Consider the following 22,224-nt stretch of genomic DNA (forward strand, 5'->3'; position numbering starts at 1 on the left):
AACATAAAATAGATCTTGAAATATTACTACACTACATTATACAGAATTTTAGTATGTTCACGTACTCTGCTTATACCACCATTTATGGCAAAAAGGCAGTGAATATATTACTCATAAGAAGCGAGCAATGTGTTGTTACTTTGCTAACAAGCCTTATAAAAAGCGGGGAAATAGACATAAAAATTGGAAGACAGGAAAAGCTCTTTATGCAAAATATGAATAACACGAATGAAGGCATATAAGAAACGAAATGATTCCTTTTATTTATTGAAATGGTTAGCCATAAAAATAACTCCATCTATTATTCTTTGGATATGTCCACAATATTCAATATAAAAGGCCAATGGATAAATTTGCTTTTCATTTTAAGCATTTCATATGAATTTCAATTTTTAGAAGATGTCCGAAAGTTTGAATTCTTTAATAACTTTTTTTTTGTATATTCTGAAAATGAGGATTCATAGATTTCATATATTTTTTTTATATTAAGGTTTTTAGTTATTTATAAAATAATTTTAATGGCAAAAAATGCAAGAAAATAGATGAAATTACAATAAAATTAAAATCAACTACAGAAATAATTCTTATACCCTTTTCTTGTTTCGATTCGAAAATTTTATACAATTTCATTCCAACTGACATAAGTTTTAGTTTAAAGTAAAATATCTTGGCATCAAGAAATACATAACTCTTTTAAAAAAGGATATATACAATGTTTAAAAACATTTACATAAGCGTTTAGAAATGTAAATTTCATATACCAGTTTATTTCGAGTTTTAAAACAATGCTTCCAAATTACTTTGCAGATATATATTCTGTTGTATATATATTCGTAGTTTATTTTGAGTTTTCAGGCTATTTTTCCAAATTACTTTGGAAACATCCCTATCATACCTAATGAGAGTAATGCTAGGTAGGCAAATGCAGAATTCTTTATAATGTATGAAAATGAGAAATTTTTGAATAATTTGGAGATTAACAATTCCTTATATAAAATCACAATTGCAATAAGTTTTTTAAAATAAATTTTAAATAGATCGGATAAAGTATTTAAAAACATGTTGGGGAAAGAGTAGTCTATCCATTAATGCTGTACTTCGTAAATGATTTTTTATGTCCTTTAATATGATTTTTTATGTCCTAAATAAAGGACAATTTATATTATTTATCTAATTCATGTACCATATTTAGATAAATGATTATCTAAGTAAATTATTCAGTAATTATCTAAATTTTTAAACATATATATTCACTCAACATCAACAATTACTAAAATGTAATTTTTATAGCATGAAATTTGGATTTCACAGAAAGAAATTCCATATTATACCATCTTATCTATTTCCAGAAAGATATTAAAATATTATTGTCATTATAATTCGAAACTTCGAAAACACAATACATTAAAAATACTTTGAAAAAAAAAGCATGCATAACCTTTTCCTTCTATTCCAAAAAAATCTTCTGTGCCTTTACTCGAAGTAATTGAAATTCTTACTCAAAAGTTGCCATAAAGAGGAAAATTTTTAAAATAGCAACTAACGAAACTAAAAAAAGCATAATTTTGATGCCTCATATTTTTTGCCATTTGTTAAAAAAAATCAAACAACTTACCGTTACAGAAAAAGGATTATACTATAGAAATGGTTTTATTTATATAAAGAATATCAACTTATAGAAGATATTTTTATAACATACATCAAAGTAGTTTTTTTTTAAAATTTCGGATTATAACGCTGCATAATGATGAATTAGTTACAACTAGTATAAGAATACAGAACTAGTTAAGGTAATGGTTAAGAATCAGAAAAACTTTGGCTTGGTAATAATTTACAACTACTTTCTTCCGAATTTAAAATTGCAGGAAAAAATAAAATGCAGTGTAAAAAAATATTAGCATTATTTAAATGATTTTTATGCTTTATAAAATATTGCTTCTTGACTTTTTTAAGAAAAAAATTTTGAGTGCTGTATATTTTGAGTTCATTAAAAATGAATTCCAAATGAAACACACCTACTTCTTTACTCAGGTACTTTGATAGTCAAATCCATTAGTGAGAATTGTATTTCTTAAAAAGAAAGAACACTTTTGATTTGAAAGAGAAATGTTAATAAATGAAGAGCAGTTGGACCAAGACCAAATTTAGTTTTTTTTTAAATAAATTTCAACAACTTATTGCTCAATCGAATAATTTTTTTATAAATTTTTCTGGAATCATAAACATTGTGATTTTAGTGTGTGTATGGTTTATTTTTGTAACTTGCTCATGTGTTATGTTGAAATTTTAATTTATTTTTTATACTAGGCCGTGTTTTAAATTTGATTGTATTGATATTTTAATTTAAGTCAGCTTACAGTTTCTTAAGGAACGTATAGAAAAAGCTTTATTTCAATGAATTGAATTTTCAAATACTTTAATGGAATCATACTTCTTTTATAAACATTTATTTTTAAATTAGGAGGAAACACACTTTATCAAAAGCTTACTAATGTTTTAGAAGCTAAAAGTTGAAAAATTCACTAAAGAGTAAAAGTTTAGTAAACTAAAATTACTAAAGGTGTGATGGTACATTTGCGGCTGTTTTAACCATGCTTCTTTGCTAAAAATGTTTTCTATAAATTGACAGTTCTGTTGTTCCATATCATGAAAAATCTAATATTTATCAGTCAGATTCATCAACTGATCAATGAGAAGGAGGGATTCTTGCTTCATTCTTTATTATTAAGATGCCAAATTATATTTTCAATTATTCTCATAAATCATTCCCTAATAAAAATGTGTACTGTGATGCAGATGCTTAATGCAATTTGAGTTGTAAATTTCTATAAAGATTCTTTAAAATTTCTAAGGCATACCTGTCTTATGAATCCATTTTTTATAGTGTCCTTACGACAAAATATATTGTTTTTGTAATTGAAATATATCGCTAAGTACTAACGATAAACTGTAACGGGAATCTGAATGTATCCAGTGGTAACACTTCGAAAATTGTGATTATTTTTTTATGTGAAATTTTCTTTGTCCGAAAAATTGTTCTTACGCACATTTCAGAACAATTTTTACATACTTTTATTGTTACGCTGTTTTTTTTTTTTTTTTTTTTTTGTTTGTTTCATGAAAAATTGATTGAAATTTCTTATTGCAGAAAAATAACGAAAGAGCGAAATGTTCTGATCCTAGAATTCTCAGACTTCTTAACTTCTAACAAGCTGTCGGTCCGTGTTTTCCTCCAGACAGGAATCCAACTTACCAACAGGACTTGAAAGTACTTTATTTGTGTTTTGTTTCTAACACAAATGGGAAACAACAGATTTCCGTTACAGCAAAAGAGCTTGTAGCACCATAAATAGATTTCAGCTTTCCAGCAGATTCAATCCATTTTCTTCGTTTCTGATGAAGTCCACGTGTCTGAAGATGAATGTTTTTTTTCTTTCTGTTAAACTTTAAAACGAAAAAAAAATATTTATTTATCACGGTAGAAAAAGATTAATTCCTTAACTCTATGTGCAGCCCTACCAATGTATCAACTTTCCTTTAAGAACATCAATAATGAAAATAAGAAATTAAATTATAAGGAACTAATGATCATCGACTTTTGAAGTAGATTAATTCCTATTCCTCAAACTAAATTAAAAGGAATGAGATGCTTCAATATTTTAATAAATAATTGCCGCTTTAGGCGATCTGCTGAATCTCTAGAAGTAATGTTCTCAAAAATTTTCAATAAAATATTTATGTACCTTGGCCTATTAACAGCTCCTACAGCAAATATATTTCTAAGTTTCAAATTTCGCTAATCATGTAATTCTTATCACTACAGAAATATATGATTCTATAGTGATAAAAATTAACAAATATTTAACATATATTGTAAGACAAAATATTCCGATATTTTGTCCATTGTGCTGGATTTATCTTTATTGAGCTGCCAGCTGCCTTTAAATGTAAATTTAAATTTAAAATGTGAGATTTAAAACTTCAATGTATAAGAAAACCTTTTTTTTGCTGAAACTGGTTTTTTTTAAAAATATGACTTGAATAGATCAGAATTGTTATCTTCAGTACATTACTAAATATTTCTTTGTAATATCTGCGAGATTTCAAAGAATTATTCTGTAAAAATTCTCTGATTAATCATAAAATTAAATTTATCTTCAAAACGATTTAAATGGGGTAAATAATATTTTATTTTAATTTAGACAGACCTTCGATCCTATAAAGCATATTCAGTAAAATTTTCTTGGCAATCTAACGTTTCAATCTTCTGCTATCACACCTGACCGAGTTATAAATCTTTCAAAATTATTATTTTAGAACAATCAAAAATTTCACTATTTTAGACAATCCGTTTTAGGAAAGTCCAAGCTCTGATTGACGTATTTTCTTCAAATTGTCAATACATTTTGAAGGATTTAGGACAGAGAGATCAAAATTGCGGGATTATAGGATAGAGAGATTGAAATTGAGCATTTTTATAGGATAAAGACATTAAATTTTTATAATTCAAGCATTTTAAATCGTAAATCAATGAACTTTTTAATGTAAAATATATATTTCAAGAATATTTTATAAAATATGACTCAAAGAACAGAGTCTCAATATAAAAATTTATTATTCGTAATTTATCGTAACATTTATTAATTCAAACAACATAAAATATAATTAGTTATTTCATTTATACCAATTTTTATGAAATGTATTCGCCAATTAATAAAATTTTAGAAATTAGCAATTGGATCCTGATAAGAATTGATATCCAGTATATCTTAAACTTTGTAAGTAACCTTATTCCTTAAGTAAAACTGAAATATTTCTTTAATAATAGAGACGCTGTGAACGAGCTTAGAAAATTTTTCTTGCCTTTATTTTTCCGAAAATATCACATTTCATACAGACATTTGATGACATTTATGCTTCTTTAATTTTCAAAACGCGTCTTCTTTGTTAATTTGCGGTAATAGTTAACTTACCTTTTAATTTGAACTTTTGTCAATGTGATGGAAACACGTTAATAAAAGTTAATTTTTCAAATGTATGTGTAATGTACTCGTGCATGTTAAAATTTATTTTCATTTTGTGCGAAATAAATAAATGGAAAGTATAGTTAAAATATTTTTTTTTTAAATCATTAAAAATAGAAATTTAATTTGAAGATTAAAATCTTGTTATCATTGAAAAAAAAAATAAGTATTTGAACTTTAGAATAATGTAATAAATTTTGGAGGAAAAACGCAGAAATTTTGCTTGAATTAATAATTAATTAATTAACGCATTATTATAGTTAAATTATTTTTTTTAAAAAAATTGCTCCAAGGTACACATTTTTTTCCAACAAAATATACATGTACCAACTTTACCAAAGTTGGCTTTTCTACATTATTAGTAGTTCTAGGTCAAAAGGTCTGGCCTGTAGAGAGCAAACATGCACACACATATCCATTTTTAATATAAAAAAAATAAAGAAAAAGCGAAAAAATCGTTTAATGATTCCCTTCGTTCAAAAATACTTTAGCACGTGCTAATATGAATGTGTGAAGCATTCAGATTAAAAAATAATCTTTACTGAGTCTTTTGTAAAAAACAAAATTATTTAACTGCAGAAAGAATGCAAAGATTAAATGATTTGAATTTGTAGCTGATTATGAGAAAAAAAAGAATTTTTTTACCTCTGAATATATAATTATTTTAATAGACACAAATTTAAAAAATTGCCAATATCTCAAATTTAAGAGAATCATTTTTTGCTAACAATTCGTATAACGATAAGGCACGTTTAATCTAACGAAATAAATAACTGAAAACTCAAATAAAATTTAAATAGCAATTACTTTCAAGAATAACAATGGTTTTAGTAAATTATCAAAAGAAAATATACAAAAATGATATTTCAGAGGTACTATTTAAAGAATTGAAACATATTTGACTTCTGTGGCTTTATAAATAGAAAATGGATTTTCTGTAATGCATTCTTGCAATTCTGTTGGGCTTAAATACTTTATATAATGCTTATAAAATAGAATGTTAATGCATCGGTAATCTGAAAGCAACAAGTCCTCAATTTAAGCCACTTTGTAATCATAAAGCTCTTTGGTAAATGGAACAAAAAATAAATTACATTCTCACAGTCTGATGGAGTTGCAGTTAATCCGTTGTAATCTGTTAAGCTCTTTAAGAATATTCAAAACTCTTTTTAAAAAATACATTTAGAGATCTACTATACTTTCCAGGAAATATAAACCTTCCATAGCTTTAACTTTATGCTTGAAAACGAAAGAACATATTGCATTAAATGTAAATGGTATAGTAGAGAGAACACTTATCATAGAATTAAACAGTTGTTATTGAATGTAAGCGTGATTTTCGGAAAATGTTGAAGTTACTATTATTAAAGGGCATAATGCTTTTATTTCCAACGCAATAAGAATTTTTATTATTTCGTAAATAATATACTGAGAAGATACTGTGATATGTGGCGATATTATGATCTTATTACAAATTCGAAATATACGATTGGGACATTTTTGACGACTCACAAGTTCATTTTTTTTATTTGCGAACGCAATAGTCTTGAAACTCTGTGAAAGCTCCACTGTGAAATTTAATATATGGATTTTGGACAAAATTTGAACATTTCCAGCACATTTTGAATAAACTCCATTCAAAGGAAATATGTCTATTGAAGTAAAACTAGAGAACCAGATATCTTAAAAAAAGTAAAGAACTAGATAAATAAAATCTTGTACAAAGTGTAGCACCTTGAAATTTGAATCAAATCCGTCAGATATCCGTTCGTTGTTTTTGTCTTTAATATCGCATGCATGTAAAGGCAATAATTAAATCATTGTAATTCGATATGTGCTCTTGGAACTGTAACTGTTGTTCGGTGTCAAATTTCGGTTTCAATGGGTAGAAAAAAAGTAGGGGAATATATTAACGCAATATATTAACCCTTAACTGGGGAGGTGAAATTTTAGGACTTAACTGGGGAGGTGCAGTCTACGAGACGGCATTTCATTTACACTCAAATTAAAATTTCTAATGAATGTATTAGTATGAAAAACTGCCAATATATTTTGCAGATATTTATCTTGATATATAGATACGTTTTAGAAATTTTTCAAAATATATTATCATTGAAAAAAGTAAATGCGTTGGAAGATACGTTTTCTTCTCAAATTGCATGTTACAATAAATAATATTCTTGAAACAGCCTAATCATATTTATTATTAAATCATATTTATTTTTACAGTATAGGACGGTATATAGAAGACAATATAATGTAAAATTCAACAATTATATGAAAAATAAAAACAATGACAATGGGTAAAATGGGCCATTTTTTGATCGGCTTGTGTGACTTTCACAGCACGGTTTTCTTGGGCATTTTAAACATACAGGATAAGAAGTAGTATAAAAATCAACCTATCAATTCTGTATATATATCTCTTGGTATATTAATACATTTTATAAATTTTTCAAAATACATTATTACTAGAAAAATTAATCATGTTTGAACATACATATCCAAATCAGTTGAAAGGGAACTTTCATCGAAGAACTCTTCTGTCCAATTATCCTTATCACTAAAATCGCTTTCTGCTTCATGTAAAAGTGTCTGGAGCACTGCTTCATAATAGGATCAGTAAATTGGATGATATTTCAGGGCCCAAGTTTTAGCGCAATCTGCTAAGCCTTGTTTATCACTGGGTCACTAACAGGAAGATGCGGTCTTAGAGCCGCGCTCGAAGAAATAACTGAATTATTTTAAAAAGCATCTGCCGAAATCTGGTGAAAAAGTGCACGTGTATTTAAGGTCACAAAATAGGAAGCTACAGGGAACCCATGACAGAAAACCCATCGCTAGCGGTCTCACAGACCGCACGTCCTCAGTTAAGGGTTAAGTAGAAATGCTAAATTCACTCCAATGGTCAAGACAATGCGATTATTATATTTCAGAGTTATGCAAGGCATTTAAGTTCATACCCATGGTCTACATATTTTTCCAAGGGGAATAGGGTAAGTCCTTTGTTTCCAGGTATCACAGCCTCTAGCACAATAATTTGTACAATATTGCATGATATTATATAATATTAACCAATGTTCCACAATACTATACAATATTGCGAATATTGATCAATATTATACAATATTTGTGTGCTATTAGGGTAATGTTTGCAAGAAAGTTTCCAGGAAACCACTTCCATTTGTTTTATTTCCTCGCATGCAAAGTATAGAAAAAATTGTTGATAATAGCTTCCCTGAAGAAGATAACTATTGTGTTGTTCGGAAAGTAATTTCGTTTTTTGGGGGGGGATGAAAGACAATTTTCGTATAATGAATAAATATATTATCAAATTATATATTGGCCATTCTGGTCCAACATTTTTGTCATCTTTCTGGTAGTAGCATGATTCCACGCTCATAAAATATTTGGTCTTTGCTGGCAAAAAACTGATCCAGGTGATTTTTGACTTCATCATTTGAAGTAAAGGTTTTACAGTCCAAAACTTTTTGTAGTGACCGGAACAAATAATTATCCGAAGGCGCCATATCTGGAGAATATGGTGGGTGTGGTAATCCCATTCAAGCTGTAGAAGCTTTTGGCGAGTGAACAAACTTTTATGAGGTCTCGCATTTTCTTGGTGGAACACTACACCTTTTCTGTTGATTCATTCTGGCCTTTTCTGTTGAAGTGCATCATTTAGTTTGTCCAGCTGATGACAGTAGACTTCCGAATTAATTTCTGTGTTGTCCGGTAAAAGCTGAAAATAACAAAACAATTCCTTTAAAATCCCACCAGACAGCATCACATTTTTTTGATAGATACTGGCTTTCGAAATGCTTGCTAAACAGATGAATTCGATAAATTTAACCTCTCAACGATCTCATGTGTTGTTATTTGCCGATTTGCATCAACTAATGCCTTTATCGTGTCTTTATCAGCTTCAACCGGCCTTCCAGAACATGGTGTAACTTCGACATCAAAACTGTCAGATCGAAATTTTGCAAACCAGTTCTGGCACTAGCGTATTGTCAACACATCTTCTCTATACGCATCGGTTAATTTCTTCTGGCATGAACAGGATTTTTACCTTTTCTATAGTAAAAAAGTAAAATATGACGAAAATGCTGCTTATTGCTCTCCATATTTAAAAGGGCACCAACCAAAAACTACTGCGTAGAATTAATTGAACCTTTTCACACTCAAGCCTTGCTATATCAGCTCTCAAAATATATAATGATAATACGGCTTAAGTGTGAAGTTTTGTTCGAAAAAATACAATTAAATCCTCTGTCGGGAAAAAACGAAATAATTTTCCGAACAGCCCAATATTTGCCATTATCCCATTGTAATCATGTGAACTTACTGAGGTAAGCTTGGCCTTCTATTGCCTGCAACTCCTTAATGCTAGTGATTTTGTGTTTTGCACATGCAACTATGCTGATATTCTATTACTGGTTTGCTTTCCATAAACCTTGTTTTGTTCTCTTTATTTTGTATATTCCTTTTTTACATATAATATTCAAAATGCCCCGTATAGAGGACACTTTCTTTTTTGCTACTTGTTCTATTCTTCTATTGTAGAAATGAATTGTTTCTGTGTGCCTGTTCTACCTTTAAATATTTTTATGTTCCTCTATATGGAGCAGTGATATAAAATGATGAAAACATTGTTCTTGTCTGCATGGAATTTTATGTTACGTGAAATTATTAGAGAATTGATGTTTCAAAAGCATAACATATGAAAGGTAAAGTCAGTGCTTTCATCAAAACAGCGAAATTTAGAAAGCATTGCGTCTATCTATACAGGGCACGTGATCTTCGATGCCTTTTCCTTCCTACGTGACCTTCGATGCCATTATGCTGGTGAATATTTTCGCAGTTCGAAACGTGATGCAATTTCGTTACAAACGTTATTCTCAAGAGACTCCAGAAATTATGTGAAACGTTTTAGTTTCCCAACTTATCAGCTTTTATTTCTATTTTATGATGCGGGAAAAGTATTCTGTTTTAAGCAACACTTGGTCTTTCTACATAAAGATGGAAGGATACTAATTTCATATCTAATGAATATTGGAATAAGTTTGGTTACTGCAGTTGATAATACCGCTTTCTTCTGTATTTCGAAATATTTTACGAAGAAGAAAAGCTGAAAAGCTTACATTTATATATCTTATTATCTGTTCAGCTGAATTCCAATCAAAAATATCAAAATTCTCACATATTAGATTATTGGGTTTCTTGTAAAATGAGTCATAAACGGCTTATTTCGCTCTCCAATCAACCAAAAAAATTGTGATATTTGGGTTCACGCTGAGAACTGTAGCTTATTCAGAAGATTATATACCAAATTTAATAACATCAAGTCATTCAGTGTTTGAGTTCTCGTCTTTACATGTAAATGAACGTACATTGTGTCAAATGATTTTATTCAAATTTAACACAAATCTACACTTTAGATGCTAAATTCCCTATGCAGAACAGAATGCTATTTCATAACCGCGTATCCCTAACCATTCTGGTCACTGAACGATTTCCTGAGCATGGTAAAATAATTTTATTAATTTCCCAAATATTTACAGCAGGAAAAACCAAATTAATTATGGACAAAATTTACAAACATATAAGAAATGATAATAAAGTGAAACCTTTTACTACGATTTTTTACTTTGAAATATTATATAAAAATCCACTGGAATAATAACATCCAGAATTATATTATGTATAAAAAATTAATTAATTCAGTATTCACTTATTATCATGACATAATAGATAAGGATGCAGTTATAAAAAGTTAATAAAATTATTTGTTTAATGGTAATAAAGAAAATCTCTGTTTGAAACATATTTATGAGTGCAAATGCATGCGAAGAGCGTGTGGTGCTTTTTTTTCCCTAAATCCCTGTGTGTATGTAAGTTGATGTCGAAAGCTATAGAGGCAAGAAATGACCTCTATTTCTACTCATTTTTATTTATCTCTCTTTTCTCCCAGCTATCGTGTTCATCTCGATTTCGATAACCGGACAGGGAGAGTTCCTCTAAAGGAATTTCGTTCATTTCTTCTTCTCATTTTTTTTTCAACGGATACCTCCAAAAATATTTGACTGTGTTAAAATAAGGTTTGAGAAATGTGATGTGACAATTAATTTTTCAAAATATAAACTGCTATTTATAAAATGCCAGCACAACACTGAAACACTTAAATCCTGAGAATCAACCTGTAACAATAGCCTTAAAAATCCCCTAACTTAAAAAAAAAGAAAAAGAAACTTTTCTAATTGTCAGAAAGGAAAGTTTATTTATTTTACATTTGATATTTTTACACTTTTACTTTGTCACATATATTTTAACTTAAATATATTTGAATGAAAATGCTTTTCAAAAAAAAAAAAATGTAGATTTTTAAAACTCTCCGTTTCAAGTCTCCGTTATATATATAGTTTTTTTTTTTACATATCTTTTTTCCTATTTCTCTTTAACTAAACAAATATTAAAATTGTTATTTTTAACTATTCATTTGAACCAACCCCATTTACTCACCAAACCTAAACCTGATTTTGTAAAAAATCACAAAATATAATATTTTGACAAATTAGAGCCAAGACAGTTGAACTCATTTCTCCCTTCTATGCGTGATATATATATATATATATATATATATATATATATATATATATATATATATATATATATATGATATTTTAAACTTTAATTTCAACTTTATTAATTTCCAAGATTTTATAAAGCTAAACGCCGATACTTTCACACGTTCGGCGTGAAGGGGTAAAAATGTCTTGTCAGCACATTCTTTCTTAAAAGATCCCTGTGTTTCCCTTACATGTGATTGACAGGCTTCAGAAATCCCTATCAGAATCTTAATAATATATTAGCACTGTGGAGAGATATTTTCCCTAGCAAAATCTAAGGCTATATAAGACGAGGGATAATTTATGTAGGCCCTTTTTTCCCCACTTCGGCTTTTGTACTGCGCTGTGGCGGACGCGAAATGTCCGCGTCTCTGCTTGTAAATAATTTTGCTTTCCCAATGGATATTAAAAAGAATTTAAAAATGTAAAAAGTCTCTTCACTGTCTTCAAGCTGCAGCCTGTTTCACAACAAATAATATTACATATTAAAAAAGCCGACAGGATCCGAAAATTTATATATATATATATATATATATATATATATATATATATATATATATATATATATATATATATATATATATATATATATATATAATTATCCGTTTCACTGGATTATAAATAATAATTCATAATTCATAAATTATATATATATATATATATATATATATATATATATATATATATATATATATATATATATATATATACATTTTTACATTTCTTTTTTTCATATTTCCTTTTAATTAATCAAATATTAAAAGGGTTATTTTGAATTATTAATTTCAACCAACCCTATTTACTCACCAAACCAGAACCTGATTTAGTTTAAAGTCACAAAATATAATTTTTTTGACAAATCAGAGCAAGACAATTGAACTTATTTCTCCCTTCTATGAGTGACGGAGACATTTAGTTATTTCGTCTTCAATAAGATGATGTTTGCTTGGACTAAAATGTAAGAGCTTTCCTCTCTAAATTTTACTTCCAGCATTCTTTAACCAACACCGGTGACACGCATAGTTTTGAGAACGAATTTGAAACAAAAACGAAGCAATTAAATATATGATAATTGCAGATTTATTCTTCTTCCTAAAGAAGAATAAATTTAGAAAAAAATGAACTCTATTCGGAGCCACTACTATTTCATCTAACGAACGAAATGGCTCTGAACTCGAAATGGAGATTAGTGATGACAGGGAAAGTAGAATTGCGTGAAAAAGAAATATTTTCAATCATCGTCGATATGGGCATTTATGGAACTAAACAATGCAAACATTATAACAAAAAAAAAATATAATAACAATAACCAACTTTAAAGAAATTCGCTGCAGCAATACGCAACGGTCTTCTAAAGTAGGTGTCTTACGGCTGCATTCATCAACCGTAGTTAAACATATTTACTGTAAATGGTTATACTGATGTCATCTTTCATATTGATGTCATATTGATGTAGGCATAATTGAAAACACATTCTTTTCAATTATTAATAGAAAAAAATTACAATAATAGAATAAAAGTTACAAAATCAATACGGAACTAAATATTCTATATTTTTTTAACATAAGATTAATGTTGAAATCTTTTATAATTTTTCTTTAATGTGTTCTCTGATGTGTATCATTCATTGCATGTACGTTATATTTCTCCAGAACACGCATCCTCTAATATACGGATTTGTATTTTTTCTGTTTTTAAAAATATGATGTCTTATCAAGGCCAATAATAATTATCTTTGAAGTATGGAATTTTATTTCTTTCAAGTCTTTATGATGAATCTAAAAGCTGAACAGCGCAAAAATTTCCCCAGTGAAATACAATTTTAATCAGCTCAGTTAATCAAAAGACAAAGGAAATGCATTTAAGAAAGCAAATCTTGGTTTTTACCTTTGAATTCAGAATTTGAATCGAGAATCAATTTGCAGTCGCAGCATCTTGAACAGTGGAAAAGTCTCAATACATCACGTTTGTGTTTTGAGCGTTCGCTTTTATTCTTTAAATAGCCGATATTTGGCAGAAATATCAATTATTTTTTTCAGTATTCTTATATTCTGTGCAATCTTTTATAAAACCGTTAAAAAATTTTTCTAAGCTGATTCTTTCAAAAGATATATTGATTTTTTTTAATATTTGTTTTTATATTTAATTTAATTTAGTTTTTACGTTGTAACGCCATTTTGCATGTTTTAATACATATTTTCTCAAATTATAAATTAAGGTAAAATCTTTATTTTTAATGTTTATCGATTCGAAAAAGTTTATTTATCAGTTGAATACCAATATTTGAAAATTTGATAGAAATGCAGATTATTTTATAGCTCAAGAACTAGATAATATGAATCTTCAACTATATGTAAGGTTTTGAATAAATTATTTGATATATTTCTAAAATATTTTTATTTTATTTTATACCTCGTTTTTAGTAAAAAAAACTAGTTTTCAAAATATCTCAGAACATTTCAAATTCACAAATGTTTCAAATTTTTTTAAAAACTTTCGGCTTTAACTTTTTTGTTTCAAAAGTGTTTTTCAAACCTGGTACATGTAAGAAGATTAAAAATATAACAATTTTATATAATTTATCAAAAACAAATTTTTAATGCAATTCCATACCTTCATTTTTAAAATATTTTTACACAAAAAAAGAAACAAAATTTAAATATACTTTTATTGCTTTTCCGAGAAAATATATTTCTCAAATAGAGAGTGAGAAATTTTATAATATGGTAACCAATAAAACAGAATCTTCGTTGTTTTAACAAAGATCTTTTTTGCGATTGCTTTTTGTTAGAATCTCGAATATGCTATCATATACTTGAATGAAGAAACGTTTTGAATATATAAAAAAATTAATTAGGTATTAAAATTATTGGTTTAGAATCAATTGACTTGGGATGAATAATCATTCACTGTATGTATTCCAGAACTCTTATAATTGTATTATGCTATTCTAGGAAGAAACTTTTTAGGTCTTATGCAAATTTTCTTTAAAAATGTAAATTAATGTAATAATTTTTAGATTTTTTTCTTTGCAACATTTTGATATATCTAATGTGATTTTCTATATTTGATTTTCTATATGATATATTTAAAATTTAAAAATAATAACATGAAAGGAACGGTCTACACTTGAAGAAAGCAATAAGAAATGTAATTAAATTCTGTTTTGCAAACTAATCTAATTTTGTAATACGTTTTTTTTTTCTGGTGTTACATTACGTTGTGTTATTTTTCTTTAAATTCATGTTTGAAAAGGTTTTAAGAAACCTGTAATTAATTTCAATTTTTATGAAATTAATTACAAATTTTTTATTAATTTAATTTTTTTTTTAAATTCTTTATTATAATTTTTGTTTAAATATTGAAATTAATTTAAATTTTTGTGTTGAATTATCAAATATATCTTTCAAATTGAGTACCCGAGTTCAGTATGTTTCAAGACACGTTTTTAATTATCCAATTGACTACCTGATTACAGTAATGAATGTAGTACATAAAATAATAAATGTTTCTTGGAATTTACGTAGATTTTTTCATATGCTTAGAACAATTTGTTAATCTGAATTTTAAATTTAATCTGAATTATAATTTTCCGCGTAGTGTTTGGAGATTGTGGCTAATGATTGTCTAATTGCATCTGTTTTACTCATTTTTTTTAACAAGAAAGGGGCGTACACATATACAAAATTACAAAAAGGATACAAGTGAACAAAAATCTATTGATACTATTTATTTAATATTACTGAATATGATAAACGTTTCGTAAATGCATCATTGTGTTATGCATAGATCTGACACCAGTCAGGCTGATTTGAAATTTTCGAATTTTTACTTTTTACCGCTTTAGCCCTTAGAAATAATTATTAAATCAATCACTTCTTTAATTTTACTATTAAAGAAGCAAATGATTTTATAAAACTTTTTTCATAAAACAGAATTTTTATATATATATATATATATATATATATATATATATATATATATATATATATATATATATATATATATATATATATATATATATAAACTCCTTTAAACTAATTTAAAAATTTAGGATTATTAATTAATTTTTTAAACTTTGTAATTTCAAATTTTTTACTTAATTCCTTATAATTATTATTTAAAATATTTTTCTGATAAAACGAAGCATTATTTTGCAAATTCGTTAAAAATGCACTTTTCTAGGAATTTTTTTTATCATGTATACTGAATTTTCATCAGAATGTTGCATTTTTTGACATAAAATGGATTTTTAGCAGTCCAAAAGAATTCGAGAGAAAGTCTAAAATGCATTACCGTATTTTTTACATAATATGAATTCTTATAAATTTTATGTAATGTCTTTAGCAATTTAGTTCCCGGAATATTTCAAAGAGATTTAAAGCCGCAAATATTGTTTTGAGAGAATCTTTCTAAAAACGTATGCACTCATTTGAAGCTTTTAACCATTTATTTTATTTATAAATGCAAGATTTAATGCGATTTTAATCTCATGGAAGTACATATTTTTAGAGATAAAATGTAAATAAATAAATAAATTTGGTATTCCGGTCATTTTTTAATAATTTTAAATACAACATCCCTTTAAAAGTTTTTGATACATTCGCTTAGTTTAATCATTGCTTTTCCTTTATAATGTTTAAATATATGCTTAGTTAATGTGCAGTGCAGTAATAGTGTCGTTTTCCTTCGTATCCTTCCAATCAACTATCATGAACAACAATTACATTTCAATTAAATTTGATTTCTTAGCTTAAAGGTATTTCAAAGTCATTTAAACATTCTAATTTTCTGAAAATAACTAGGTGTGAATATTCATTGCTTCATTTCTTATTCACCAAAAGTGCCTTTCATTTCTTAAAATAATACTCGAGTATGAACTAAAACTTTGATCTAATTATTTCCACTTACATCTGTAAATTTATTGAATTATTAATTTATAATTATACGCCCTAACGAAATTTATGTTTTGCCATATCCTTCTATTTATTAGAACTTACATAATTGCTTCTACGTCTTGAGATCCCAGTAGAAACGCCATAAAATTATTGAAAGGGAAAAATCTTCCGACTGTTAAATAAATAATTATCAGCCATTAAGTATTGAGATAGAATCCGACAAAATTCACAGAAACAGCTCTGAAAGCATTAACTTATCTCATCTGTTTGCCCACTTGATTTGAAATTGGGAAATTCAATTTACTGTTACATACAGCTTAATGATATTTAATGGAATTTTTCTTAACTCATTATATATTCATTTTTTTTTTAATTCTATGTCTTGCAAAAAAAATCAGTAAATAAAACTGAACAGTCGTAAAAAGGAAATTAAGTTATCAATTTCTCTGAGGTCATATATTAGTACTAGAAAAAATTAGAAAGGAACTGGTACATCTCGGAAAACTTGGAAGAAAAATGATAATCTAACCTAGATTCAAAGACGTTCTCCCGTTGAATTCACCCAACTTAAATGAAGTTTTGATTTATAAGCCAGATAATTCTTTTACTTTACAGTTATAATCCAAAATCCATTAGAAGCTCTTAATGGCAGAAAAGCCTCCTTTGGAAAAAAATAGAACTTTATTTACTGCAGCAGGACGAATCAATTTACTACGAATGGAGTCAACAGCTATAACTATGACATGCGGAGATAGGTGAATTTTCTACAAAAGTTAGATTTTTTTCTTGGAATTTATTTCACTCCTAATCTTAATGGCAGAGACTTCTTATTCAATGGAATAACTATTGAGATTTCCGAGGATGGAGAAAATAAAAAAAAGATAGTTCATTCTGGCATACTCACTTTATAAATCAATTTTCCCCCTTTTATTGTAATCGGAATCTGGCAATAAAAGTGTCGCTTTTTACAACGATAGATGTCCGTCTTAGTGATTAAAAACTGGAGTTGGATTTATTGCCGATTTGTGTTAAAAAGTGATTTTAAAAAAATCGAGTGTTATAAACTTTTTTTTCTAAAAGTAAGTCCTAGTGAAAACCCCTTGCATTTTTAATTTATTTTTCAACAAAAATAAAAAAAAAAGTCATTTTGATAACTGGAAGATAAAAATGTCATGCATAAGTCTTATCAATAAAAAGGAAAAGTTAAAAAAAAGGAACTCACGCAGCAGAATTATTACCTATATCATTATCTTCCAATTCAGGTACATTTTCGCCATTTCGGAAATATGAATATTAAAATATTTCTTACTTTTACAGTCTTATATAACGTATAATTACCATTTATATAACTTTTATTCAGATAGAATAATTACAATCAAACAAAATTTGGCTTCGTTTTAAGTAGAATGTATTAATTTCAAATGATTTAAGTTTTTAATTTAAATTTCAGCATACTAAATTTCATGATGAATTTTTTAACGAAAAGTATCAAGTACTGATTTATTACAGTGAAATATCTCTCTCAGGTTGCAAATATTACCATCAAACAAATATAAAAGTTTCATCCTTTCAGATGGGAAAGTTTAGATTAAATTTTAAATTGATTTTTAAATCCGAAGTCATTGAAACAATTGCTTCTTTCAAAGTCATTATTTGCGAGGGAGACGTCATATAAATATGTCTTTCTAGAGAAGTAACATCCGCAAATTATGTTCATCCACAGGTGGCTTAGAAATAAACTTATTTACTAGTTCAGCTGTCATGTCGCATCAGTTTTACCACTCGTTTACCACTGATTTATCTGCTATTATAGAAGATTTCATTTCAGAAACATTATATAATATAAAAATGAATTATTATATAAAATTTCATATTAAACTATATTAAAATGTAAATAGAGAACGAAAAATTGTTATAAATATGCTTTTAAATGCTTATTCGAAAATAACTTTTTAATTACAATGGTCTGCACATAACGTTAATATGGTAATACCTCTAAACTCAACTCATCCATTCACAGTTACCCTTTACATACGTATTTATTAATTAGAGATAATTATTTTTGTCTCTTTGAATTCAATACACAGAGCAAATATGAAACTTATTGATATTCCAAGAAGATATTTTTCTCGGGAGAAAGGCTCCCTCAAAGGGAACTAAACAAATAAACAGATTAGTTTTCAGTTCTTCGAGACGTCAATTCTCAAAGGTGATTGTAAGTCGGAACAATCTCATTATTTGAGTTATGTCAATAAAGTAAATGCCATTTAATAATTATTGCTCTTTAGAATTCGTGTTATTCGCTTGCTCAAAAGAAGAAAATTAGATATAAGCATGCTGCCAATTCGCAAGTTGCTTTGCTGTTATTTTATATCGCATTGTTGTGTTGATAAAAGCAGGTAACTTCTTATCCATGGGAGATAATGGAATATGATGTGGTTGTTAATTACCAAAATTGATACAGATGTGGTGTTTATAGACTGGAAATTCTCTCTAAACACAAACATAATTAATTAAAAGAGCTATTAAGGAATAATAAATACCGTTTTCAGAAACTTTAATTCGGTACAATACAGTCGAGCTAATTTCATATAAAGGATAATTTTAATGGAAAAATAAAAAAGTTTGAAATGTTGGATAACAGTTAAGAAAATTAAAAAAAAAGGTTTTGTAAGTTTTAAGAACTTTCTTAAGATTTATTTCTTTGTTGTATATTTATATCTATTTTAGATATTTTTTTACCTATTTCAATTTTGATATATCCTGAAATTTTCTTTATCTAATTATTTTAATTGAGTTTCAATTTCAATGCTCAGTGTCAGAAACAATAAAAACTTTGAACTTAGGCATCTTTTGCAGATATAGTTTATCTTTTAGGTATTAATAAAAAAACTAATAAAAATGGCAATTAAATTGGACAGTTGGTAACATTGTTATGGATTTATAATGTTGCTTTTAGCCCAGAACGTCTATAAAAATGCAGTTTTGCATATAGCTTTAATGCATAGTGAATCAATGAGTTTTGCCCTAGTTGACGATAAAATAGAAGGTTCCAGAATCTAAAGGAATCTTATCAGTAAATGCATTGAAACTTGAGTTATTATGGTTTTTCTTGAATCTTCTTTGTTCCGTCAAAAATTGTAAAATTGTAAAATGTAAGGAGACAAAGATAATATCAACTGGTACTGAGTTGAACATTCAGTCATTAATGAATAATCAATCATCTGAGTTCAGCTTAAGCGAATAGTTGAGCGAGTTCTTTCTTAGCGCCTTGTGCTGTTATGGTAATTTAATACCGATTTGCTGCTTTTGTGTTGTTGTTAGTGTAAGTGCTTATTTTGTTTATGTACGCTTCAATTGTTTTTTGTACCTTGAGTTTTCGTGAATAATAAAGCATTGTTAATTGCTATTCAAATTGTTAAACAATTTCTCTGCACAACGACTGCCCTATATCCTGGATCTTTGAGTTTTCCACTGCAATATTTTATAAAAATTGCATGATTCTAATAGTTTAGCGAATAAAGTAAAATTTCGAAAACCTTTTTGTACTGTTCAGAAGCCGATAATTATTCTCTCAAAATTTTAGAAGCTTCATTAAATTGTTTTAGATACCTAAATTGAGTTTATTTTATTGAATTTCAATCATTTACACATTACTAAAGGACACTCTATTTTATGATAAACTTTATAATCCTGAAATATCACAGTTACGCCTTTCATATCTTCTGTGAAATTTCTCTTTTTATTTTTTATTTATTATTATTTTTTTATTTTATTCTCACACAGATGTATGTTTATAATTTTGTGTTCGATTTTTTATGTCGTGGAACTTTTAGTAGAAGTAACACTTTTGTTCTTCTGCCCAAAGTTTTAACACAGATGAATTGACCTCAGCAAACTCTATAAGTTATTAATTTGGCAGCAATTTTGTGAACTTGAAAATATTTTGTGTTTCTTGCACCATTTCTAGCTGAACTCAAAGAAACTCAGAACACTAACACGAATTCTTCGATGAGAATGAACAAATATAAGCTTCGTCATCTTGACGAGAATTGATTTATTGTATTAGTGTATGTTTCGTAACGAAAGAATGATATAGATAATGTTAGTGAAAATGAAAATATATCTAATGGCTATGTGTATGTATTGTAACGATCGGATGATTTATATAATCTTAGTAAAATGATGATATCCAGAATCGTTATGAAAGTTCTTAGAATTTTGAATTAGCCAAGGTCTACAGGGTGTATATTCCGTCCCCACTTTCGTAAATGGAAGAAAAAAAAGTAATAAATAAGAAGTAACTGAGAAAAACTGAATTTTTGTATTTTTCAGCAATAAATAACTATTTTCCTGTCGACTATTTTGCCAATACAAAAAATCCAGAAAGTACCTCGAATCATGTTCAATGCTTCGAAATTCATCTTTTATTGAAACTAAAAGGTAAGCGTAAAGCAGGAATCAAGATTTTTTAAAATAAAAAATTGGGACCTATTGTTTTATTTTTTTAGTCACATTATTTTAAGAACACTTTCTGTATTATTTTCGATTTTGTTATTGAAGCCTTATGCCACTTCTTGCAATAGCGATGGTACTTAAAATATTATAATAAAGCCGTTTTACTGCAAAAAATTAATTTATATTTTCAAATTGCTATTTTGATTAACATTAACTAATTTTTATTTATATTTGTAGGACTCAGAAATCACTACTATTTTAGAACGCACATTTAATTACATTTAGGACGATTAGGACATTTAGGATATATATACATTAACATAAAAGAATTGAACATTCAGTAGATTTCGTCGAATACGTCGCGTCTCGTCTTTCGTCCAGATCCGTCTGATCTGACACGTCTTTACTCTCGTCCAGATCCGTCTGATCTGACACGTCTTTACTCTCGTCCAGATCCGTCTGATCTGACACGTCTTTGCTCTCGTCCAGATCCGTCTGATCTGCCACGTCTTTACTTTCCTCCAGATCCGTCTGATCTGATAATAAACATTATCTGATAATAAACATTTTTTTTTCTTTTAGTCTGAAGACCATGCTTTCATAAAATCGGCTGATGTGGAAGTTGTATTTGGTCCGTCCTTTATTGTGAATTTCTCGAATAATTTCTCTTTGTAACGCTTCTGGGACTATGGGCAATTCTCTACCATTATCGTATTTGTATAAAACTCCATTTCTCACAATGTGTTCACCGTCTTCTTGCTTATCTATCAAAGCTTTTAATTTCTTAAGGAATTCGTCCTGATTTTGAGCATTGGCTATTTTAGTGGTCACTTCACTATATGAACGAGTAACAACAAGTACTGCGTTTCGACTAAGAGAATCTACGTGTGCCATTTGTTTTCCTGATCTGTGAACAATTTGGTAATCAAATTCCTCTAATTGTAAAGCCCATCTTGCAACTTTTGGTGTAAGATCTCTTTTACTCATAGTTTGTTGAAAAGCGGAACAATCAGTCACAATTTTAAATTTAGAACCCAGTAAATAATGTCTAAATTTTTTTAACGCTTCGATCACAGCCAAAACTTCTAATTCATAGCTACTATATTTTTCTTGTTGTGGAGATGTTTTTCGACTAAAATAATGAATAGGATAAAACTTATTGTCGGTTCCCTGTTGCAGCAGCACTGCTCCGAACCCCTGACTGCTAGCATCTGT

This window comes from Argiope bruennichi, chromosome 11 (assembly GCF_947563725.1).
Source record: "Argiope bruennichi chromosome 11, qqArgBrue1.1, whole genome shotgun sequence".
NCBI lineage: Eukaryota > Metazoa > Arthropoda > Arachnida > Araneae > Araneidae > Argiope > Argiope bruennichi.